This window comes from Heloderma suspectum, chromosome 2 (genome assembly GCF_057233095.1).
Source record: "Heloderma suspectum isolate Gila_16-S chromosome 2, 16-S_ref, whole genome shotgun sequence".
In the NCBI taxonomy this organism is placed as follows: Eukaryota; Metazoa; Chordata; class Lepidosauria; order Squamata; family Helodermatidae; genus Heloderma; species Heloderma suspectum.
In genome coordinates, this window is record NC_139459.1 from 283,810,863 (window position 1) to 283,824,981 (window position 14,119).

The 14,119-nt window shown below is 43.8% G+C and overlaps 1 protein-coding gene across 1 annotated transcript in view; it reads left to right on the top strand.

Moving 5' to 3' along the window:
* Positions 1-14,119, top strand: part of DOCK3 (dedicator of cytokinesis 3) — a 454,424-nt gene that overhangs the window by 341,822 nt on the left and 98,483 nt on the right. The gene's annotated exons all lie outside the window — the stretch shown is intronic.

The following is a 14,119-nucleotide window of genomic DNA, read 5'->3' on the forward strand; positions in this document are numbered from 1 at the left end:
CCTACTGTAGTAATTCTTTGTGGTATCAGTACAGGCCCAGTACAGTACCTTAAGGAATGCCTTTACCCATATGATCCTGCTCATTTTTAAAGTTCTTCAGAGGCTCTGTTCTTTTGCCCACCAGTAAAACAGGTTAGGTTAGTAGCCACCAAAGGTGGGGGCTTCTAGGCAGTGACCGCACTGTTGTGGAGTTTCCAACTGATCTATACATGGCCACTACAATGCAAGCCTTTAAAAAGGCCTTAAAAATTACCCTCCTAACAATATTGCTGGCTTTATGTATTTTATGTAAATCTATGTAGAATGGTTTAGACCTGCATTAGAAGCTGTTCTCTTAAACTATTTATTATGGTCTGATCTGATCATTTTAATATACCCAATACATTTTATGTTTTGTGATGTGTACATCACCTTGTAAAGACTAAATAAAAAATATGGGTTCTGTGCTTGTGTAAAAAAAAACCTCTGAGACCTTTTGTTAGGGAGCTGGCACTCATGCCCCCCTCCTCTCTGAGGAGAATTTTAAGGCCATTGTACATGCCATGAGTAGGGCAAGCACCTTCACACCCAGTTCTCTTCTGAAAATACAAAACATGTGCCATCATTACAGTCTAAGCTGGAGTCATTGTCTAGAGAAGATGAGATAAAGGTCAGATTTTCTTCACTGCAATATCTCAGAAGTTCCTTTCAAAGACCTTCATAGCACCAAAGACAAGAGAACAATTTCCCTTTCCAAAGGTTCCTGCTCGCCACCAGAAAGTGACAAACTGCCCAGGAATCAGTCTGACAAGATGATGGATCTAGAGCTATGCAGAGCTAGACATCACAGCCATGGTTTCCAAAGTCAGGAGTGGCCTCCTTAGCTTCTAGAACAATTCTACTATGGCTGGAAGAAATTAGAGGAGAGGGACTTGTTTAAGAATACAGGAACTGCCCTTAATATTTTTGCAGCAATCTTTTATGTGGAGGATTTTAAAAAATGTGGAAAAATAGGCAGCATCAGAGCATCTATCCTTAGGCTCAAGCCAAAGTCCTCTTGTCCAAGACTTCTCTGGGCAGAGGTAACTTTGGTGAATATGTGTTTGGAGAAATATTGAACAAAACAGCTATGCCAACAAGTCACAACAGTTAGATAGAAGGTTCTGCCATTAACACAGAAACCCAAAGCTAGATTTCTGCATCAGAAAATGCGGTCCAAAGAATATTATGTTCTTTAACAATGCACCAAGTATAGGAAGCCATTCAGAGCCTCCAGGATCATAATGTGGGGAGTACCCTCCAAATCTATGCAATGGAAAGTCAGGAAACCCATCAATAAGTGACACACCCTATGAAAGGCAAGGCTCAAATACTTTTTAATTAATTCCCTCCATTTTATCTCCTCACTTGAATTACCTCTGGGAAGTTTATTCATTTATTTGATTTGTATCCTGCCCTTCTACCAAGAAAATGGCACTCAAGGTGGCTAGTTGTGTTTGACATAATATGTCCAAGGTTCTTCTTCGTTTTTTAAATCAATTTTTATTGTGAGTTTCAACAAACCAAACAAAAAACATAACAAAACAAAACAAAAAAATGGGAATATAACAACATACTCTAAAGTCCTCAGTTTCAGATACTACAACATTCGAGGGAGAAAAGAAGGAAAAAATAATAGATTACACATAAACTTCAGTGAAAGCAGACCACATATCCAAATAGAAGTCCATTCGTAAGTGATGCCTATATACCACTCTTGCAAATGTTGCTAGTGTTGTTAAGTCTTCAATCCATTGCATTGTAGGCGGTGAGCTTTTATCCTTCCAGTATTGGAGTTTCAGTCTTTTAGCAGCCAAGAGGGCACGAAAAAATCCATTTACGCTGACCGTGTGTTATGTTCCAAAAAGCAGGTAAATAGTTTAAGAGAACGTGTACATAAGTACATATTAAAGAGCTTTCCAATACAAAGTTTACCTGTATGATAATTTCCTCCTAAGAGGAGGCAACTATTGGGCTTTTCCAAAACATATGAATAAAAGAAGCATTAACTGCATTACACTGCCAACAAGTTTGACAAATATTTGTTAAAGAGACATTGTGACATCCAATAAACCTGAAACAAAAGTTTTTTACTTAATACAACGTAACTGGAGGTCTGTGGAGATATCAGATATAGACACCAAAATGGTGGTCCATTCATTAGACAAAATCGGATATTCCAATTCCCTGTTCCATTCCCCATGTATCATATTTATTCATTGATAATAAGTATTTATAAACATAAATCGTGGGTCAGTATACCTGATGAGTTTCAATAAGTGTTTCCAATAGCAAAGGAGACACCGAGGCAGCAAAAGCATCAGGATCGAATCTAGATACTAATGAATGTTTCAGTTGCAAATACTTCCATTCAGCTGTAGCAGGCAAATCAAATTTATCTCACAAAGTTGAAAATGACAAAAACTCATAATCAGCACCCAGTAATTGATCCCGGGTAAAGATCATTTTATCTGTCTAGGTCTGCCACAGAAACAATTTCATTCCTATTTTTAGATCTGGATTTCCCCATAAAGTCAATTTGGCATGGGAAAATGGGTCAAACTGTAATTGGCATGACATTATACCACACATCTCTAACCGTCAAGATTGTGGGAGGAGCTCTATCCACCTTAATATGCTGAGAACCTAATTCCATCCATTTAGAGAGAGGCTCCAGATAGAAAGATTCCACAACTGACGAAGGTGGAAAATCAAATCTCAGTGGAAAAGTCCAACAAGTCAGCAAATAAGCCCGATGATATGTAGCAAGATCTGGAAAGCTGAACCCACCTGCTTTAATTCAAAATTGCATCCTTTTCAAACATATTCTTGGTGGAAAGGAACCCCAAAAGAATTTATGAAACAAGGCATTAAGTTTTTGGAAATATTTGCCAGGTATAGGTAAGGGGATCCCACATGTAACATAAACAATTCGAAATATAGTATTCATCTTTACTTCCCCCATAAACTGTACTTTAAAGATTCCTATCTATCTATATCTCATGAAATATCGTTGATCAACTTATTTAAATTTAACTTAATCTTCTGAGATATATCTCTAGGGATAATTATTCCCAAATAAGTAATAAACTCTGGGCACCGTTGAAATTGCCAATTGGCTAATACACTAGAGCAGAGCTTTCCAAACTGTGTGCCACGACACATTAGTGTGTTGGCGGCAGTGTGTAGGTGTGTCATGCGAAATGCAGAAAATTGTGCAGAAGGGCACCGCGGAGCTCCCTTACTCGCGTTTGCTTCCCTTGGCCCCTCCCCTGAAACTTCCTAAAGCAGCTAATGTTAAAGCAGCTAAGGCTTAGCTGCTTTAACATTAGCTGCTTTAGGATCATGTGGCATCTTGATGTAGGACGCACGTGATTGGCGGTGTTGGAGCAGTACGGCGAGGTAGAGGCGCGGGGTGAAGAGAGGGGAGGGGAGGCGCCACCCTGGGAGCAGAGCTTGGCTGACGCCGGTGCGGAGAAGTGGCAGCAGCCACCAGCCCTGTGAGATTTCGAGCGCGCCCTTCGCGGACTTCTGCACTGCGCTCCTCTGCAGCCAGGCCAGAGTAGGGCGCGGTTGGAAACGCCGACTGGGACTGCACCAAGCGGGCTGTCCGCCATCTTGGCCAGTCGGAACGGAGCTCAGTGGAGGCCAGAAGCCTCAGAATCAGCGTGCTCCCAATCACCCGGGCGAGCGCAGCTACAGGCTGTCACCCAGTCAACCCACCTGCTGCTGGCTGAAGGGAGGCCACCCTCCCAAACCCAAAGTGGCAAACAGCAAGCCACCCACCACGTGGCACTTATGATTTGATTTCTGCCATTTATTTTTATTTTTACTCTGCTGTAATTGTGGATTAACCACCCACTGGCAGTGTACCACCAGAGAGTGCTGGAACTGTACTCTGGACACAGGCATTGCAAATATTTACAGCAATACAGCCTTGTAGTGAGACATATATATTTACACCATTGTTGTTGGACTTTTGCTTCTCTACTTCATGTGTTTTTGCAGCTGAGCTCCTACCTGGGCCTATGTGTCCTAATATGTATTGTAAATACTTTAGTTAATTTTGTTTATTTTTCACATTTTCTTGCACATATTTACATACTGTTACTCATAAATGACAACAATGTATGTTATTATCTTACAAATCATATATTTTAAAAAATATAAATGAAAGGTTTTCATGAGATATGTTCTATCTCCATACATTTCGTTATTACAATTTATGTATGTGTCCGTATCTCTTATAACGGGTTAGTTTAACCTCTGGTTTGCTAGTAAAACTGAATTACCGTGTCACGAAATGATGCATGTCTAAAAAGCATGTCACCAACATGAAAAGTTTGGAAAGCTCTGCACTAGAATATACCCTATCCCTAGTCGGCATTATTTCTGACTTTGACCAATTAATTGAATAACCAGACAAATCACCGAAAGTATTAATCAATTTCATCAAAGCTGGAACCGACGATGGGAGTGTCGAAATAAACAGCAAAAGATCATCAGCATAAAAGCTAATTTTAAATTCTAAGCCATAATGCACAAATCCATGACTACTACTATTTGACCTAATAGCACATGCCAGGGGTTCCAAGCATAAGTCGAATATCAGTGGAGAAAATGGACAACCTTGTCTGGTGCCCCACCCAAGTAAAACAAAAGCCAACAATTAACTGTTAGTGTTGACTCTCATTCTTGGAGCAGAGTATAAAATTTTAACACATTTCAAAAATTCTATAGGAAAACCGAAATCAGACAATGTGGTAAAAATAGATTTCCAATGAATTTTGTCAAAGGCTATTAATATTTTGATATCTACATTAATTAATGATATAGGTCGATAGTTAGCACAATAGGTATGATCCTTACCAGGCTTAGGAATCACAGTAATATAAGCACTGCTTAACCATGAAGAAAGGGAGCTAAAAAGCTGGAGAATGTTTTGTACCACTCAATTGGGAATCCATCCGAACTGGGTGATTTCCCAGTGTTCATATTCATGTATTTATTTATTTATTTCATTTATATACCGCCCAATAGCCGAAGCTCTCTGGCTTCATAATTGCATTCATAATTTCCTCCAAATGTAAAGGAGCCCAAAGAAGCTGTTGTTGTGACGAATCTCAGCATGGAAGATCAATATGAGAAAAAAAAGCTTCCATAATCTTGCTCTGATATCTTGCTACCAGTGCTGTAAAGTTCACAATAAAACTTTAAAAATTGTGAGTTTATATCTATAGGAGAAGTATATACCTTGTCACTCTCATCTTTAATAGCTGAAATGATATTTTGATGTTGATGCTGTTAGACGATGTGCAAGAATCTAACTAAGACGTTCACCATTTTCCCAATATACCTGTCTCAAACAATTCAGAGCAAATTCCGCCTGCTGTGAAAGAATATTATTAAATTCATGCTTAGCATACTGCCGCTCCTGATAAAGTTGTGCAGTAGGGGAAATGGTGAAGTGAGTTATAAAAGATTTCAATGTCTTATTTAAAATCATCTGTTGAGTTCCTTAAAAAAAAAATTTGGTAAGAAGCATAAGCAATAATTTGGCCCCTTAAAAAAGCTTTACTGGCCTCCCACTCAATGGTGCATGAACCCACCATACCCTCATTAGTATTAAAATACTCTGTCAGTTCACCTAACATCTGAGTTTTAAATTTCTCATCATTAAGAAGAGAAATGTTAAGGTGCCAAAAACCAGAGGCCCTAGGGGTGTCAGAAAAGGGCAGTTTCAAACATACTGGGGCGTGATCTGACACTACCAATGTGTCAATCTTGCAGTCTTTTATTTGATATACCAAAGATGTAGAGACCAAAAAATAATTAATCTAAAGCAATTATGGTGAATGGTGAAATGAAAGTATACTCTCTGTCAGCAGGATGTAAAATTCTCCAAACATCAGTTAAACCATATTCCATCATGTAAGCCTGAAATGCCAGTCTCACAGCAGATTGGGTCTTAGGAGGAGGCGTACTCCAACAAAGGATTTAAGACCTCATTAAAGTCCCCACCTACAATCAAATAATCATAAGCAATATCAACTGGTTTAACAAAACAATCATGAAACATAACCGGAGAATCAATATTGGGCCCATATACATTGATCATAGCAATTAATTTATCCATATACTTCCCAACTAGGAACAAAAAACACCTCTCAGTGTCAAGAATCGCCTGTTGAACTGAAATAGAAAGTCGCTTACGAATTAAAATCACAACCCCATTACACTGTGTTGAAGTATCTGTAACATAAACCTCGCTGACCCAGTCTTTTCGCAACATGTGTCCATCTGCAGCTATCAAATGCGTTTCTTGTAAGAAAAAGCCATATCAACGTTACGCTCTTTTAACTTAGAAAGATCTCTTTTCTGCTGATTTACATTCCGGAGCCCTTTGATTTTCCATGAAGTCACGTTAAGCATTGAAAAAGCAAAAGCAAATTAGTTGCCCCTCCACCAAAGCACATCTTTCCAGATTTGCAAAAAATAGCTAAATATGTATAGCGTAAGTAGTATAACAAATACAGCCTTAGTTTATATTTAGGACTAACCATTTCAAACGTCATCAAAATATTTTTATTACTGTTGTTGTTGTTCAGTCATTCAGTCGTGTCCGACTCTTCGTGACCCCATGGACCATAGCATGCCAGGCCTTCCTGTCCTGCGCTCTCTCCTGGAGCATGCTCAAGTCCATATTCATTGCATCAGTGATGCTATCTAGCTATCTCATCCTCTGCCATCCCCTTCTCCTTTTGCCTTCAGTCTTTCCCAGCATCAGGGTCTTTTCCAGAGAGTTTTCTCTTCGCATTAGGTGGCCAAAATAGTTGAGCTTCAGCTTCAGTATCTGTCCTTCCAATGAGCAGTCAGGGTTGATTTCCTTTAGGATGGACTGATTTGACCTCCTTGCAGTCCAGGGGACTCGTAAGAGTCTACTCCAGCACCACAGTTCGAAAGCATCAATTTTTCGGCGCTCAGCCTTCCTTATAGTTAGTCCAGCTCTCACAGCCATACGTTACTACTGGGAAAACCATAGCTTTGATTAGACGGACCTTTGTCGGCAAGGTGATGTCTCTGCTTCTTACTATGCTGTCTAGGTTGGCCATAGCTTTCCTCCCAAGGAGCAAGCGTCTTTTAATTTCATGGCTACAGTCACCGTCTGAGGTGATCTTGGAGCCCAAGAAAATAAAATCTGTCACTGCTTCCATTTCTTCCCCTTCCATATGCCAGGAAGTGATGGGGCCAGATGCCATGATCTTCGTTTTTTGAATGTTGAGTTTCAAACCAGCTTTTGCACTCTCCTCTTTCACCCTCAACAAGAGGCTCTTGAGATCCTCTTCGCTTTCTGCCATTAGGGTGGTATCGTCTGCGTATCTGAGGTTGTTGATAATTCTCCCGGCAATCTTAATTCTGACCTGTGATTCATCCAACCCGACGTTTCTCATGATGTACTGCATATAAGTTAAATAAGCAGGACGACAATATGCAGCCTTGTCGTACTCCTTTCCCAATTTTGAACCACTCGGTTGTTCCATGTCTGGTTCTGACTGTTGCTTCTTGACCCTCGTACAGGTTTCTCAGGAGACAGGTAAGGTGGTCTGGTACCCCCATCTCTTTAAGAATTTGCCACAGTTTGTTATGATCCACACAATCAAAGGCTTTAGCATAGTCAATGAAGCCGAAATAGACGTTTTTCTGGAATTCTCTTGCTTTCTCCATGATCCAGCGAAAGTTGGTGATTTGATCTCTAGTTCCTCTGCCTCTTCGAAACCCAGCTTGTACTTCCAGTACTGCTGAAGCCTAGCTTGTAGGATTTTGAGCATAACCTTGCTGGCATGTGAAATGAGCACAATTGTACGGTAGTTTGAACACTCTTTGGCATTGCCCTTCTTTGGAATTGGAATGTAAACTGACCTTTTCCAGTCCTGAGGCCACTGTTGAGTGTTCCAAATTTGTTGGCATATTGAGTGCAGCACTTTAACAGCATCATCTTTTAGGATTTTAAATAACTCAGCTGGAATACTGTCATCTCCGCTAGCTTTGTTGTTAGGAATGCTTCCTAAGGCCCACTTGATTTCACTCTCTAGGAGGTCTGGCTCAAGTTCAGTGACCGCACTATGATGGCTATCAGGGACATTAAGATCTTTCCTGTATAGTTCTTCTGTGTATTCTTGCCACCTCTTCTTAATCTCATCTGCTTCTGTTAGGTCCCTGCCTTCTTTGTCCTTTATCATGCCCATCTTTGCACAAAATATTCCCTTGAGATCTCCAATTTTCTTGAAGAGATCTCTAGTCTTTCCTATTCAATTGTTTTCCTCGATTTCTTTGCATTGTTCATTTAAGAAGGACTTCTTGTCTCTCCTTGCTATTCTCTGGAACTCTGCATTCAGTTGGATATATCTTCCCCTTTCTCCCTTGCTTTTCACTTCCCTTCTTTCCTCAGCTACTTGTAAAGCCTCATCAGACAGCCACTTTGCTTTCTTGCATTTCTTTTTCTTTGGGATGGATTTAGTTGCTGCCTCCTGAACAATGTTACGGACCTCCGTCCATAGTTCCTCAGGCACTCTGTCTATCAGGTCTAATCCCTGAAATCTATTCCTCACCTCCACTGTATATTCATAAGGGATATGATTTAGGTCATACCTGAATGGTTTAGTGGTTTTCCCTACTTTCTTCAATTTAAGCCGAAATTTTACAAGAAGCAGCTCATGATCTGAGCCACAGTCAGCTCCAGGTCTTGTTTTGACTGACTGTATAGAGCTTCTCCATCTTTGGCTGCAAAGGACATAATCAATCTGATTTCAGTATTGACCATCTGGTGATGTCCATGTGTAGAGTCACCTCGTGTGCTGTTGGAAAAGAGTGTTTGCTCTGATCAGCGTGTTCTCTTGGCAAAACTCTCTTAGCCTTTGTCCTGCTTCATTTTGTACACCAAGGCCATGCTTGCCTGTTATCCCGGTGATTTCTTGACTTCCTTCTTTAGCATTCCAATTCCCTATGATAAAGAGGACATCTTTTTTTGGTGTTAGTTCTAGAAGGTGTTGTAGGTCTTCATAGAACCGATCAACCACAGCTTCTTCAGCCTCAGTGGTTGGAGCATAGACTTGAATTACTGTGATGTTGAATGGTTTGCCTTGGATTCGTACTGAGATCATTCTATCATTTTTAAGATTGTAAAACCCTCTCTGGGCGGTTCACAAAAACTAAAACCAAACAACACACAATAAAACAATTTAAAATATATAGAACATTAAAACCACAATATAACAATACAACCACAATAAAACCTAGCAGCAGTACAGGAGTTTAAAATACAGATTTAAAACAGCAAAGATAAAAATTTAGAAAGCTAAAATGCCTGGGAAAATAAAAAGGTCTTCACCTGGCGCCGAAAGGAGTACAATGTAGGCGCCAGGCGAACCTCACTAGGGAGCTCATTCCAGAGCCGGGGTGCCACAACAGAAAAAGCCCTCCTCCTAGTAGCCACCCGCCTCACTTCCTTTGGCAGGGGCTCACGGAGAAGGACCGCTGATGATGATCTTAAGGTCCGGGCAGGCACATATGGGAGGAGGCGATCCTTCAGGTAACCTGGCCCCAAGCCGTTAAGGGCTTTGAATGTTAACACCAGCACTTTGAATCGGGCCCGGAAATGGACCGGCAGCCAGTGCAGCTGGAAAAGTACTGGCGTAATATGAGCTCGCAGGCCAGTCCCTGTTAACAATCTTGCTGCCCTATTTTGGACCAGCTGAAGTTTCCGGACCGTTTTCAAAGGCAGCCCCACGTATAACGCATTGCAGTAATCCAGACGAGAAGTTATCAGAGCATGGATAACTGTAGCTAGACTATCTCTGTCCAGATAAGGGCGTAGTTGGTATACCAGCCTAAGCTGATAAAAAGTGCTCCGTGCCACTGAGTTCACCTGTGCCTCAAGTGACAGTTCTGGATCCAAGAGCACCCCCAAACTACGAACCTGATCCTTTAGGGGGAGTGCAACCCCCTCCAGAACAGGTTGAATATCACCTAGCCGGGCAGACGAACCACCCACTAACAGTACCTCCGTCTTGTCTGGATTGAGTTTCAGTTTATTGGCCCTCATCCAGTCCATTACCGTGTCCAGGCACTGGTTCAGAACAGCCACTGCCTCACCTGGTTTAGATGAGAAAGAGAGGTAGAGCTGGGTGTCATCCGCATATTGATGGCACCTCAGCCCACACCTCCGGATAACCTCCCCCAGCGGTTTCATGTAGACGTTAAACAGCATGGGGGATAGAATAGAGCCCTGTGGAACCCCATGGCACAATTGCCATGGCACAGAGCAATAATCCCCCAGCACCACCTTCTGGAATCGGCCATCCAAGTAGGAGCGGAACCACTGTAGTGCAGTGCCTCCAACTCCCAACCCAGACAACCTATCCAGAAGGTTACCATGGTCGATGGTATCGAAAGCCACTGAGAGGTCCAGGAGAATCAACAGGGTCGCACTCCCCCTGTCCCTCTCCCGGCAGAGGTCATCCCACAGGGCGACCAAGGCAGTTTCCGTTCCAAAACCAGGCCTGAAGCCCGATTGAAATGGATCTAGATAATCCGTTTCATTCAAGAGTGCCTGGAGCTGTCCTACAACCACCCGCTCAAGCACCTTGCCCAGGAAGGGGATGTTGGCCACTGGCCTATAATTATTAACATCGTCTGGGTCCAGGTTAGGCTTTTTCAGGAGTGGTCTAATTACTGCCTCTTTTAAAGCGGCAGGCACCACTCCCTCTCTCAAGGAGGAATTTACAACCTACTGGACCCAGCCGGACAACCCCTCCTTGTTTGATTTAATAAGCCATGAAGGGCAAGGGTCAAGCACACAAGTGGTCGATCGGACTTGGCCAAGCACCTTGTCCGCATCCTCAGGCCTCAGTAACTGAAACTCATCCAATAAAACTGGACCAGACGGTGCTCTGAACGCCTCTACCAATGGAACTGCATTAATCGTGGTGTCCAATTCATGACGAATCTGAGCGACTTTATCCTCAAAGTGCCGCGCAAACTCGTCACAGCGTGCTACCGAGGGTTCCACCGTCTCTCTCCCTGGCCCAGAATGTAACAGGCCGCGAACCACTCGGAAAAGCTCCGCCAGGCGACACTGAGAAGATGCAATGCTGGTGGAAAAGAACTGCCTCTTTGCCACCCTCACTGCCACAGAGTAGGCTCGATAGTGGGCTCTTACCTGTGTTCGGTCAGACTCAGCACAAGTTTTCCTCCACCTGCGTTCTAGCCGTCTCCCCTCTTGCTTCATTGCCCTCAGCTCAGGTGTATACCAAGGAGCTGGCCGGGCTCTGCTCAGAGGGAGAGGGCGCTTGGGTGCGATCGTGTCAACCGCCCGAGTCATCTCTGCATTCCACAGAGCGACCTGGGCTTCGACAGGAGCACCAGCCATACCAGCAGGAAAATCCCCCAGAGCCCTCTGGAATCCATCGGAATCCATTAATCTCCGGGGGCGGACCATTTTAATAGGTCCCCCACCTTTGCAGAGGGGAAAGGCCGCCAGAAGTCTAAACCTCAGCAGGAAGTGATCTGACCATGACAAAGGGTTAATTCCTCTACTTTCAGATCACCATCCTCCTGCCCAGTCGAGAAAACCAGATCAAGCGTGTGTCCTTTTATATGCATTGGGCCGATGACATGTTGGGACAGCCCCATGGTTGTCATGGCGGCCATGAAGTCCTGAGCCACCCCGGATACAGCGGCCTCGGCATGGAAGTTGAGATCCCCCAGGACCATCATCCTGGGGGTCCTCAACACCAAGTCCGAGACCACCTCCGTCAGCTCAGGCAGGGAGTCTGATGGGCAGCGGGGTGGGCGGTACACCAACAGAATCCCTAATCTGTCCCGGGTACCCAACACAAGGTACAGACACTCAAGATCTGCACTCGAATGAGCAGGAAGCCTGGAGAGGGAGATTGAATTCCTATAGACCACGGCAACCCCCCCTCCCCGACCCTCAAGTCGGTGTTGGTGCTGCACCGAGTACCCAGGAGGGCACAGCTGGGAGAGAGTGACCCCTCCCAGTTCCCCCACCCAGGTCTCAGTAATACATGCCAGGTCAGCCCCCTCATCCACAATCAAATCATGGATGAGGGAGGTCTTATTTGGGGCCGACCTGGCATTCAGCAGCAGCACCACCAGACCCGAGGGCAGACTGGTAAGGCTGCCAGGAACCATCAGGTTGGGGGAAGAACCAGAAGAGGGGACAGCTGTAAGGTGTCTAGCCCCTCTTCTCCTCAGCTGGCCTGTTAATCCCCCAACGCCATACCTCCCCCTGCCCGTGACCACAGTTATGGTGGCACCTCCCCCACCCCCTGAGTTGTCCAATAGTCCTCCCAGGCACATATTAAAATATTAAGATATAAAATATACAACAGTTTAAAAGAATATAAAAGAGATAAAAGAGAACAGCAGCTAAGAAGGAGCAGATAGTCCACGTTTGCCCCTTCCCCTGGTCTTTAAAGCTGCTGCCCTCTGCTGCTGCTGCTATTTGCTGCTGGTGTTGTGGCTGCTGGTGTCTCTGGAGAGGCAGGTGGGTAGATCTTGCGACTCCAAGTGCAACGCTAAGTGCGCACTTGGCACTTGGCGCGACGCCGAGGCGCACGCCGAGGCGCTGCCTCTGGCAGCCCCGCCTTAAGTACCTGTGGGCAGGGGCAGAAGCAGGCTCAGGATCAGGATCACCCGGTGCAGCTGCTGGCTGGTCCTCCTTCCCCAGGCTCCTTCCCGAGCAGCCTCTGGCAGCCCCTCCTTAAGTACCTGTGGGCGGGGGCAGAAGCAGGCTCAGGATCAGGATCACCCGGTGCAGCTGCTGGCTGGTCCTCCTTCCCCAGGCTCCTTCCCCTGGAAATAATAATATATAATAATAATAATAAATTAGTAAATAATATATAAATAAACAATAAATGGGTTTTTAAAGTAATATTTTTTCTGGCTATATATACATCACCTTATAAAACTATGTTTAATGTGATAATTACATAAAACCTATGTTTAATCAAAATATGTAAATATTCACACACAGAGACACAAATGATATATACATGGTTATACGTATGCAAGGGGGGAAGAAAGGAGTGGGGGAAGAATAGAAAAAGAAAAAAGGAAGATGCAATAGAATGCGATGCAGTAAAGTCTGGCCTGTTGCCCAGACTTACTATCAGAAAATGCCAGCGCAAAACCAAAACAAGACATGGAAATACTGGCTAGCAACAAAAAAAACTAGCTGAAGATTCAAGGAACGAAGCCAGATCCTTGGTTTTAATTTTGATACCAGTGAGAAATGATTCTGCAGCATCAGAACTTAAAAACGTCTTCATCTGACCTTCGAAAAAAAAGCAAAATGTGACAGGTTGTTTGATATGATATTGCAAATTAATTTGCTTTGCAAGATTTCTCTCCTTGGTAAACTGTCTTCTATCAAAAATTTATTTAGTATACTGAACATAATCTTATCATTGGCTGGCCCCCACCGAAGCTAGGGGTGGACGAAAGTCACTTACCTTTCGTCGAAGGTTGTTTGCAGTGGGGGGGAGGCGCTTCGCTGCCCCCCCACGAAGTTCAGGCCGGGGGGGAGGCTTCCCGCCTCGCCCCGGCCGAAATTCAGGCTGGGGGGAGGCTTCCCGCCTCGCCCCGGCCGAAATTCAGGCCGGGGAGGAGGCTTCCCGCCTTGCCCAGCCGTGAACGCGAAAGTTTAAAAAAAAAAAAACGCCCCCTGATAGGCTACGTGACGATTAACGTAGCCTATCACGGCTAGATTTGCAAAGTCAGCCGTGATAGGCTACGTGACGATTGAGGTAGCCTATCACGGGTGACTTTAAAAAAAAAAAAACACATACGCTAATGGCGGCCCCCATAGGGAGCCGCCATTCGCGTTCCTTATTTGGTCGCTGTAGTCTACGTAAAGATTTACGTAGACTACGGCGAAAATAAGGCCAACGCAAATAGCCTTTAATGTCCCTATGTACATTAAAAAGAGAGAGAGAGAAAGAAAAAAAACAGTACAGTCACATATTTGTATATACATAAATTCATACATCCAGCAGAATCATCCCTAGTAGGCTGTTTG